Source organism: Zonotrichia leucophrys, chromosome 1 (assembly GCF_028769735.1).
Source record: "Zonotrichia leucophrys gambelii isolate GWCS_2022_RI chromosome 1, RI_Zleu_2.0, whole genome shotgun sequence".
Classification (NCBI taxonomy): Eukaryota; Metazoa; Chordata; class Aves; order Passeriformes; family Passerellidae; genus Zonotrichia; species Zonotrichia leucophrys.
In genome coordinates this window covers 69365668-69377789 of record NC_088169.1, presented here as the reverse complement: position 1 = coordinate 69377789, position 12122 = coordinate 69365668, and the positions used below count along the sequence as shown (strand labels likewise).

Here is a 12122-nt window from a genome sequence, read left to right as displayed (position 1 = left end):
TTTTCTACTAAGGATAAAAGTAAACCTAAGCCTAATCTTGCTGCATGTCCAACAAAGTCCGCAGACATCTCCTTGAAGGACAAGTGAGCTGAAATCCTCATTCAACATTGTCCCACACATGCTTATATCCATTTTGAAACACATGGAACTGTCTACTGCCATCAGTACCCTTCTCTCACAGCGAAGTCATGTCCCGTGGACAATCTGACATCTGTTGAAGACCAAAAGAATGCTGAGGAGAAATATCCCTCATACAGCTGTATAATCACTGCTGCAAGTCTGCAGAACAAAGAGCTTGCCTAGGTGCTGGTATATTTGACAATGTAGAACGGTTTACACCCTGTATTTTTGTGCAAACATGGTCCCCAAACAGGCATGTAGTGATGATGCCAACTAGTTGATCAACACATAGGTAACAAACCCCTTTGGGAGCCCTTTCCAAAGGCTGGTTTTGCTGTTTCCATTTCCAAGACAGCATCATTCACACAGAAGTCCTACAGAGGGAAAAGAGGTGGGGAACCTCAATTCCTACTACTGCTGTTAGCATTACAGATATTTTTGGGGTGTCAGATTTGACTGTAGACTCCTAAAAGCAAAAGATCATAAAGTAAGGGACCAAACTACATCTCCTGAATGTTTTCTGAAGCATCAGTGAGAAAACCGAATCACCAAGGCACATCAGTCCTGGGTGTGATCTATTCCAGTTTCAAGCAAGAATTGTGTCAGCTACATCCTTCCAAAATGTCCTGCCTTGGAAAACTCCAGTATTTTATGTTACTCTGCAACAAGCAATAGAGCAGAGGCAAGATGACTACAGAAGATGCTGAGCCTTCCCAACAGATATTTGAGCACCTGTCTCTAGACTTTTAGAAACAGAAGCAAAGGATGTGACATCAAACCCTAAGCTGCATCTGGCTGTGTCCCTGAAGCAGCTGCAAGTGTCCCCATCAGCTGTGCTGGAGAGGGCAGGCAGTTCAGGGAAGATACACTTGAGACATGTGCTGAGGACCAACTCAGACTTCAACTGCAGTCATTTGCAGATGCAGCCACCAGCAAAAAGGCCAGTGAAAGCAAAGGCATGACCAAGCATTATGCAAAGCTGGAAGTCATCTCACTATAGCAGCAGCAATGGCAGGGAGTCCAAGCCAAAACCACCAAAGTAGCTGCAATCCTTTGCATTTGTTTCATTGTGTGTGAGGAGATGTTGTCTTGTTGAAGTATTTTAACTGGAAAAGGAAGGTATTGTCTATGAGTTGGTAAATTTGTTCCCTTATTGATTATTATTATTTTTTAAATATGTGTGCAAATGTATGCATATATCTCAATATACATTAATCTAGATTACATTTGAGTGTATATACTTATATACATATATGGACAATAATGTTAAATTCTTTGCCAATTTTGTCATTAAAAATCAAGATCAGCCACTAGCAAGGCATTTGTCACTCAGAGGAAAGGAGTCAAGCAGTTAAATACAAACAACACATTAAACAAAGACAGAGAGGCATGCACAGGAGTGGGTGTGCAGTATACACAAAACCCAATCTTTTTCACGTGCTTAAAGGCACACTGCCTGTCTGAAGGGGATCATATTACCCTCCTTTGTTGAGCAGATCCTTTAACACCACTGGGGAGGTGGTGCTGGGGGACCAGCCCATTGTCACAGACAGCTGGGCATGCTGCAGCTTTCTGCTCTTCAATCTCCTGAGTATTAGGAACCTTTTCAAAGCAGCATCGCCCACTCCTCTCCGGGTGTCTCATAGACCTGGAGGATTTCTTCCATTGGAAAAGGTGCAGTGAGGTGCTTTTTAGAATCCCTATACCACCACTGACCAACAACCAATTACTGAAAGGTGACCACCACGTCCCACTGGACATGAGGCCAGTGCTCAGTAACCACCATGGGCAAACACCAGGGTGCTGCAGCTCACTCAACTGCTTTCCAAACTGCCATGGCTACTGGCTGTACCAAGGTCAGAAAATCCTCTCATCCCAGCACAACTTCCAAGATGGCAAAGACCATCCTTTTGCACAAGTTCAGACAGGAATTCTCAACTTCCCCAAAATTTCAAAGCAGGCAAACTTTGGTTTTGTCTCAATATCTGCAGAAAAGTCAATCTGGGTTATTTGTGATGATACACAAAATCCATTTTGAAATGAGAAGTTATTTTTGACAAAAGGAGGGAGGTTTCTGCAGTGGAAGTCATGAGAAGAGTACTTCGAACACTCAGAATTTAAGCTTCAAAACCTCCAAAATAGAAATTGTGACACCCTTTCTTCTGCACAAAGCTCCAGCTGTGATTATCATCACACATGTCACACAGTAAGCCATTCAACAGGGAAAAGTTTGTATTAACACTAATTCCCCAACTGCAGAAACACACACCATATCATGCTTCATTTGCAGTGGGGAATTTGATGCTCCAATCACTTTCCAACTGGGGGCACAATGGAAGGCTGGGACAGAGTACAATATCAGATCTCCACCATCCAAGTGTTGCAAAACCAAGTTAGAAAAACACCTTTTAAACTCTGAGTATAGTGCACCCTACCTCAAAACAGGGAAAACAGGAGCAGCCAGATAACATGTTTGTTTTGGCAGGGCTAAATCACAAAACCAGATCTTCCTCTCCCCAGCTACTGCCTATCATCCATAGCTGTACCAGAATAACCACCTGGGGAATCACCTGAACACCACCACCACTGCAACAAACTCAGCACTGTGACTCCAGCTGACCAAATGGCAGGCCACCACAAACAGCAGCCAGGGCAGAAGAGAGGGATGTGACACTTCCCAGGAGAGATGCCCATCCGAGAAGCACCAACCAGTGAAAGGTGCCAGCAGTGCCCTCAGCCCTTTTAGCCCACACCTCAAATTTCAGCTGGTAACGTCCTGTCAGCTCAAAACAGCACCCGGATGTTTTGAGGAGGACAGCAGCACATTTGCCATCCACAGCTCCTCAGAAATAAAAAAGTTAAGGAAATGTCTTCCTGCCTAGCCATTAAAGGGCATCACACCTCTCTAATTACATGAATCACTATTTTCTGAAGAAAAAGCACCTAATTGAAAAGTCTCCCATCAGCTCTAGTACAGTCTCCTCAAACAGTCCCTCAGCATGACTTCAAATTACACCTTGCAAGAAAATTGCTTGATTTAACTCCCTCAATTTGTCATAACACCAAAGGGGACCTCCACTGATAATTAAACTTCCCAAATGAAAGCCTGAGACAGACTGGCAGCAATTCTCTTGAAACAACCCATCGTCCATAATCTGCCAGGGACTCAGCCTTGGTATTGAACAGAAAAAAAATAATGCTCTGGGAAATAATATTAAATAAGTGAGCTTCTGTCAGGTTCAACCCAGATAAAATGAAGACAGAACTTTGCTTAGCCACTAGCCCTGGCCATGTCATTCAGCATAAACCAGTGCTTGGAAGAAGGTGGGAAATGTCCTGTAGGGGATAAGGAAGTAAGTCAGACAGCAACAGAAGTTGGTTTGTTATTAAAACAATACTGGGGAAACAAACAAAACATTAAGAGCCCCAACCTTCATGCAGAACAAAAAGTATCCTGTACAGACATGGGACACATCCAATCAGACTGATAGAAGAAAGAAAAGAGAAGACTTCCCCAAACACCATTATTTTTACCAGGAACGAAGGGCAGAGCCAAGTTGGGACTTTCAGGTGCAGACAAGGGGCAGATCAAAGTGGGTGTAAACACTTGGACTTTGCTACATCCCTGAGCAGCAGGGAACCGGCAGAGGCCAGCAGCTAGGTCATGGAGAGCAGTGGCAGCTCCAGCTGTAGGCAGGACCACTAGGCAGCTGCAGACCCTGGTCACCCCTGCCAAGTGACCCATGAGCATCCTGCCTGAGTGACAGGCTGGGCCATGGACCTGTGGCCACCCCTGTGCAACAGCATGTCTGCAGATCAGATGCTTCTCAAACAGGCACACTCCCAGCACTGCTGAACCAATTAAAAAACTGTCCCAATTTAAAAAATGCTGTCCCAATTAAAAACTTCCTCCATTACCATAAAGGGTACAGAACTGAAGCAAAAGATCCCTTTCCCTTGCTGGGAAAGCAGGAGTGGTGTTTCTGTCAATGAGATGGAAGAGTTTGAATATCTTTTTCAGAGGAAACGCTCTGTAACAAACTTCAGAGGAATGGCTCACATAAGGGAGTACTCAGCCTGAGCTGGACACACTCATTCAGGGAGGAAGGGGAACAGAAATTGTATGTGGTCAAGTCACGGGGCTCCTTGCCTTATGCCAAGGTGATTGTAGGCTTCTGAGAAAGGTTTTGCTATCCCTGGGTAACTGTGTATGCCAATTAAGCATTTAGAGTCAGGATGAATAACCTCATGGCAAGTGGACTGTACTGCATGGAACTTCAAAGGTTCCTTCCAATCCAAACCATTCTAGGATTCTATGAAAATTCAAAATACACTACATCACTCCTTTAGGCTCCTGCAATCAAAACTAAGTCATTAGCAAAGTAATTAGAATACATTTTTGTTAATTTAGGAGTTTTTCCACTGGTTTGCAGGCATTCAAGGGCTTGCCTCATGCAGAATTCCAAGTGAGACCTGCCAACTCTGCACCCTGGTGTGGCTGTTGAAGGGTGACTCGACACAGTAGAACAATTAAGAAAAACTTCCCTTTTTTGAAGAAACTGAAGGTAATTTCTCACTGAGCACACCAGCTAAATTAAAAAATATATTACAGCCTTCTGAGAGCACTTGCATAACTACAGACCTAATACTAAAGCTTTCTGCAACTATGATTTACATCATACAAAAGAGACACTGACTGTGAAAGGAGTTAAAATGTTTGCTTTTAGATTCAGTATTCCCACATTCCAGCCATAATTCAAGGGCTGGGGAGGGATCAGCTCCCTGCAAGCATCACATGCTCATCACTGCAGGCACAGACAAGCACTTCACACCCCTTGCTAGGCAGGTGTGTGCAGCAGACACATGCTCTCCTGCAGCAGAGACGCTGTTGCATGTCTGCAGTTCCCCAGGTGCCTCTTCCAAGTAATTCCTACTGTCAAGTTCTCCAGAAAGGCATTCCCCTAACATGCAGTGCCCTGATGCACACTGGAATGAAAGCAATGACTGAATACTACCACCTGATCCAACTAGTACTGCTCACTGACCAGACCCACCCCACTGACCAGGGTCACTCAGTGCTGAATGAGACAACAGTGCATGACTTGGATGCACCAATGCCTCAGCTGCCTTGGAACAGCAGGAGAAGCTCCCACACCAGGAAGCCCTAAATGAGGCAGCCTGGGTAGTCCAATTGAGGGGCATGCTGAGCACCAATGGCGTGGCCACACTCCCAGGGTAACTGGGATATGGCAATGTTCCATCTTGTTGGGCCAGTAAACGTCTCCCCTTCCCTGCCAGCCCATGACACGTGCCTCACCAGGGACTGTCCTTTTAGGATGGGACTTGGTTGTGCATTGTGCAAGTCAGTCACAACATCTGGCTGCTACGTCTACAGGACATGCCTACAGCAGCGAAGCCTAGACACACACACACAGAAAAACAGGAGCTGAGGATGGTGCAAGGAGATGGAGCAGAGGAGATAAAGTATGGGGCTATGTGGAAAAAAATTCAGTCTCAAAAGTGTTTTGCATACTATTCCACAAGCCATCACTGCCAAGACTTCACAGCCTAAACTGAGTGACTTACCACAAAATGCCTTGGAAAACTGCATCTTTCAGGCATTTAAGTCTAAATTAAGTACAGAATATGGCAAATCATACAAGCATCATGTTTGATTCGTATGTCAGTGGGGTAATCAACCATTACTGTTTCCACATACAACCTAGTTTTGATATATTCTACTTTAATAAATCTCATCAGAAAAATGCTAGAACACTGATGTGGAATAAATTTCACAGTGAGGTAGGTGTGGAGGATTTTTTTTGCTTTGGGTAAATACTCTTTTCTTAGGCACACGTTCACCATTCAGCTTTCTCCTGCTCCAGAACAGGAAAGCTGTTGTTTAAGTAGACTTTTGTCTCCACCTAACCCAAACAATCATGGCTGCAAGGCTGCTGATATAGGGAAGGACTGGGGAAAAGAGGCATACAAACACAGCATCTTTCATATTTATCTCAGAACTTCTACCAAAAGCATGACAAAAGACTTCCCGCTCCTTTTTTGGATCAAAGCAAGACTTGCTAAAGTTTGTGGGATTCTAAGGGGCTTTTCCCCTCAAAAAGCAAAGATGACACTGACCAGCCAAACTGTGGGCCAGACCACGACCATGTATTTCACATCTCACTGCTGCCTATGTCACACAGAAGGATCCTGCACACTGGCCAGCCCCAAGAGGGGTTTGGGCAGAAAGCTGCTAGATGTGACAGCTGAAGGACCAGTGACAGCAGGTCATTGTGATACAGCGATACCAGGAGGTAAGAAATGCAAAAACTTGGCAGACTTGGCCTGAAAACCTAGACATGAAGCCACTGCAAAAGACCATGCAGCTGCCTGGTTTGTACAAGGACAAGCATTACCTTGTAGACACCCTAACAGTTCATTTTGTCATTTGTGTGGCAGAAAACCAGGTCTTGCAACCCACGTCTCTATGAAGAAAGCTTGTTGAGGCTCCCTTGGAAGCACAAGTCAACTTAGAGCAGTAATTAAATCCTGTGAGCAAAAAAAAAACCAGATCTGTCATCTACTTTTTATTCAACCCCTCCAGCCTAGTAGTGATCAAATCTGTAGGCTAACATCTTACCCAGTTTTCTGAATGTATTAGAATTGCCACCTGCATCTCCCTGCCTTTCATGCAGAAGCCTGGTCTGCCCCAAAAAATGCTCCTGCAACCCAGGAACAGAGGTAAGTGAAGCCACCCAGCACACAGTTCTGTCAAGGGAAGTTACACTGCTATCCGTAAAAATAATTGTGTCCCTAACAGCAAAATGCAGTGTTTGGAGTAAGTATACACTTTTTATTGGGAGAAAAATTACTAATATAATCCAGTCTGCTCAACTTGTTAAAACAACGTTATATTTTTCCACATCATCATTCTGGCATCAAAGGAAATCATTCCTAATTATGTTTATGGGACTGAGGGAATAGACAGAGACCTAGATATGACAGTCTTGGAGAAGTGTGGTGAAATGTATAATGCAACACCTCTCAGAAGATGTACAGTGCCATCTCTCCCCATGTCACTTACCTAGAACAAGAAACTTTGAAGTATAAGAAGTTCTGCTGCTGCAAGGTGCTTTATGTGACAGCAAGAAGGAAACAAACAACTGGCTGTAAATATTCTGCTTAGCTCCCCTGCGCTAGGACTTCCAAAAGAAAATAGGTGGTTTTAAAGCAAAGTAAGTGAAACAAATGATAATTACCATTTTCCCCTAAGGGCCTGAACAGGAGCATGAAAAGTAAAGCCCTGCTGTTGTGTTTTTGATGGTGCCCAACACCATGCTGCTCCGCTCTCCAGGTATTTCCTTTGAAGAAAAAAACAGGTTCAAAAACGCTGCAATATCTGTGACGGCTTGTCTGGAGCAGCCAAAGCACAACAGTGAGGCTTCATCACTTGTATGAGTTTTTTTGGGGGATCATCCATGTTTCTGAACATGCCAACCAGGTTATGAGGGGTAGGATTTCTCTTGACTAGCTTCAGCCCACTCCAAAGCAGACACAAGACCCCCCTCTGTAACCAACAGGCTAAGACAGGCACCTCAAGGCATGAACTTTTTCCCTTTGGAGGAAAGAGAGGAGCTATGGCCCTCCAGAGGTACCTGCTTTCCCCAGTAACTATTACTAGCGCAGTAGTGACTGCACGACTCCAGCAAACATCTACAAAAACTCCACCAGACAGATGCACGAGACAGAAGACAGGACTGCACCCAGACCCAGCTGAAGCAGAAACACCTTGATGAATTCTGACTGGTCTTTCTGTGGACACTTAATAAAAGGATGGTGAAAGTCTTTGAATAGTCGTAGGGGTTTTAACAACTCAGACATGCACTTTTCTCACAAGAGCAACAACTCCTGCTTGTTCTTGCTTTTCTCAAAAATAATAGTGTTTTCTGGAGAAAACCTTGGGATTTCAGGACTGTCCAAGCACTGATCCTAGCACTTCCAGAGCAAAGTATAAGCATTTCTCTTCAGCTCTTTTCCAGTTACTTAGCTGTTACACTTTTCACTGTATTGCTTGTGTTGGTACCCTTCCTGAACTACAAAGCTGCTAGAAGCCAAATTTCTGCTCCCATCTCACAGAAGTTCTCACTTCCAAAACCCCAACAAACACCTACTGTTTTTCTCCTCCAAGATGTAGCACCTCCACCCTAATCCAACATCCAGCTCATGACTTCTGGCTGCTGTGCCTTCATTTTGCTTCTGGTGCCAGAACATTTTGCTGCTTTCTCCCAGCCAACTGCACAGTCAGAACAGTCGTGCCTAATGCACCTGGGGTCAGCACGGACAGACAGACAGACAACGGTACAGCACTTCTGCACTTCAACCCAGATCAGCCCAGTGCTTTATTCTTCTCAACGGCCTCCCCAAGGGCTTTTGGAAGCTACAAGCACGCAAACCAGCCTGTCCCTGCAATGTGAGACAAACAGTAAGACTCTTCACATCACGTGTGTTACAGGTCATCCTGTTTTGTGTACTTTTAGAGTGAGAAAAACAAATAAAGTGGCATGCAGCAGCACCCATTGCCAGGGGATTATATCACATGGGTCATCAACCAGCTATCAGGCAGTGTGCAACCCCCACTAAAGTTCAATCAGAAACCTAATGATAGAAGACTACATTCTGGTTACCACAGATAACTAATTCCCTCTGGAATATTTTGTAAAGATACAACACATTATTTACTTTGTTAGCTGAAACTGCTTTATAAAAGAGTCACTTCAACAAAACAATCTTGTTCTACAAACTCAATGATGCATTTTCCAACTAGTTTATTTTAAGAATTTGTCACCTGACAAAAGCAAGCTATTCTTAAACTTAAGGAAACAGTTCATTTATCAAATTACAGTACAATTTCTTGAACAGTGCATTACTCCTGCTGCATACACATCCAAATAAACCTCCTACATCAGCACTCCCACATGAAACTACGGCTAGCATCACTAACTCTGGGTCAGCACAGACTGCAGCTGACCCCAAGCAAATCTGCCTGAAGCACTGAAGCAGCTCCCCACACCACACAGCCTCATGGTGCTGATGGTCAGTAGCACCAGCTTCTCCTCATACAGAGTTAAGTCAGCAGGATTTCCTACCTCATCCTTCAGGAGCGGCAAAGGGGCTGCATCGCATCCCCATCTGCCTTTGTCACCACTGGAAGGCAGAGCCAATAAATCCCGTCAGGATCAAGCCAGCATCTCCTCAGCACATCTGCAGACAAAGTAACTCACTCTCTTTTCCTCCTGCCCCCCTCTACACCGATGCTTTTAGCATCACAGATATGGGTCAAGAGAAGAAAATTAAATGTACCACTTTGTCTTCTATTCACTTAAAGCTGGGATACAATCGGAAGTGACATTTCTGAAAGGCTACCGAAGTCTAGTTAACCTGTCCTCAAGGTTGAGGAACTTGCTAGATCAAGAGTGAACTGAAGGTAGCAGAGGCAGTAATTGCAATAAGACCCCTGCCCTCCTGCACTCTAGCCATATTTCCCCCTCTCTTCTTTCCCATCTGCTTTTTCTTCTTTTCCCACTACTCCTTTTCCCCCCCTCCCTCTTGCACACACCAGGCCAGCAACTGTGCTCAACACCAGCTAGATTGGAACTCGCTCCTGTCATCTCAGAATCACGCTGTTGTTAAGGTTGGAAAAGGACTCCAAGTTGACCAAATCCAACCATTTGCCATGTCACGCAACTGAAAGCAGAGACACAGCACACAGGCACACCACCATGAGAATGAACACTTCCTGCCACATGGCAACAGATTACACAGGAAGAAAGGAGGAAGAAAAAAAAACGAAGGGAAAAGAGAAGGAAAAAAAATAAGAGGGAGTGACAAATCTTTCAACAATAACCTTAGAACTGGTTTCTCCAGTAACTGGTTAAAGAGTTACTAGCTTTTTCTTCTCTAAAATAATGCCTTCTGTTTATAAAAAATATTGCAAGGAGTCAAGAGCATATTGCATCTCAACCACACACATGACTGAACTGCCTCAATTGGAAGCCTAGCAGGCCTTGGGTTTCTGTTACAGCCTACTGGAAACAAGAAGTGCCTTCTGAACACACTCCTCACTGTTAAGCACAGTCCTACAAGCAGCAAGACTCAAAATTTCACAAATATCACCAAAGTGGCATAAGTCAGGGACTAAACACCAATTGGCTCCCCTGCCCAAGAAAAGGCTCTATTTCAAAGCCAACGTGACCATCTAAAGTGTGCACTTGATGGAGCACAGTCAAGGTCTGACCCTGTCAGATCACTCAAAATGCAAGATACTTGAAAGTAATTGAATGTAAAGTAACTTTCAAAGCTTGCGGCAATGCACAAGCTTACTCCTGCTTTGTGCCAGGGTCAGCACTTGCAGCTAAGGACCCTGTACCATTACACAGTCTTTTGCATTACGTGGAAAGCTTGTCCAAAAAATATGTCTAGATGGCCACTGAAAGCGACAGAAGTCCATAGAGCACCTGACCAGAAAGATAAAATTGTGCCTGTTCTTTCCAAGTTTTCATTGTATTTGCCTCTAACTTGGAGATGGGAGACAGTCAAGCATCAGCAAGTGAACAAACAGCTTCAAGAGGCATTGCTGCGCCACTGCAGAGGGTCCCACATGACACCTGCACCGCCACGTGTGACCACATCATCAACACTTGTCCCCGCGGCTTAGCAGAGTCCACAGAGGTGGGCAAAGGGAGGCAGGGTAGTGTATCCACCAGTTCAGCTGATGTAGGACTTCACCAGGCAGTCGTAGCTCAAGCAGAAAGTAACGTTTGCAAATAACCACAGGCAAGTGAGCCAGCTAACTCGTGAACCTTCAGCACCATCATCATCAGCTCTTGGCCCACATCAGCAGCCTCTATAGAGCTGCAACTGCCCTTCTGTCACTAATCTATACAGCACCTACAAAAACATCACCTTGCTGCAAAACTGTTTCCAGCAGATGACAACAGAACTAACTAGCAATTTCCTATGTAGTACAAATCTTTCTCTCCAGGCTTAGCTGCATACAAATTTCCTCTTAAGGATTTTTAGTGGGTTCCCCTTGCTCCACCCCATCTGCCACCCACAGTCATACACATGCAAAAAACGATAAGACCCATATGTGAGCCAGAGCAGCTGCCTGCAAAGCGCTGACAGCCCAAATGGAGAGAATTCCCTGTCCTGCTCACAGGAGCATGTTCGGAGCCGCAGGCTGCAAGAACTCCTCGGATACGGGCCTGGCTACGAGCCCTATGGGCGATACCCGCATTCTCGGCAAATTCTAAGTCTCTTTTGCAATTTGACGAAGGAAGCAAAGCCCAGCATGGCAGCCCCCTGGGAGCCACCCTGGAAAGGCCCTCAGGGGCACGGCCCAGGGTCTCTCCACGGCACCTGGGCCTTCACCTCCAGCTCAGCACGTTCCCTGCGCTGCTGGCACCGCAGAGAAAACAGGCAAAAAAAGGGAAGGGGGTGAGGGTCAGGCGAGGCGAGGGGAGGGGGTCGCTCCGGCAGGGTCGCGCCACGGGGCCGGCTGCGGGCCGAGAGCGGCCTGAGAGCGCTGCGCCCGCCACACCGCACCGCACCGCACCGCAAAATGGACGCGCCGCGTGGGGCCCCCGCCCGCTCCGTCCCACACTCACCCAGCCGGGGGCTCGGGCAAGCGGCGAGGCAGCACAGCCGCGACCCCCCGCTCCCCGCTGCCGCTTTAGACCTCCTGCGCGGGCGCGCCCGCCCCACCGCACCTCCCAATGAATGGGAGGCGCTCTTCCACGTGTGTAGGGGGTGGGCCGGGGATGGAGGGGGAAGCCGGCGTGTGGAGCCAAGGGTCTCTGGGCGCGGGAGAACCGCACGGCCGCGGAGATCGCCTCCGCGGGGCAGGAAGGGGCTTCACACGCGAGCCCCCTGCAAACACCCCATGCCGCTCGTTTGGATTTTCTTGGATTTTCTTTTTCTCCTGATGCTCCCTAGGAGTGAGA

General features: G+C 46.1%; 1 protein-coding gene across 2 annotated transcripts in view; it reads right to left on the bottom strand.

Moving 5' to 3' along the window:
- SLC7A1 (solute carrier family 7 member 1) overlaps nt 1-11910 on the bottom strand; it is a 37264-nt gene extending 25354 nt beyond the window's left edge. For both annotated transcript variants that reach the window (XM_064716740.1, XM_064716746.1), the window contains exon 1: nt 11787-11910. The gene's annotated coding sequence lies outside the window, so the exon portion shown is untranslated. The remainder of the gene's footprint in view (nt 1-11786) is intronic.
- Nucleotides 11911-12122: the final 212 nt, after the last annotated feature.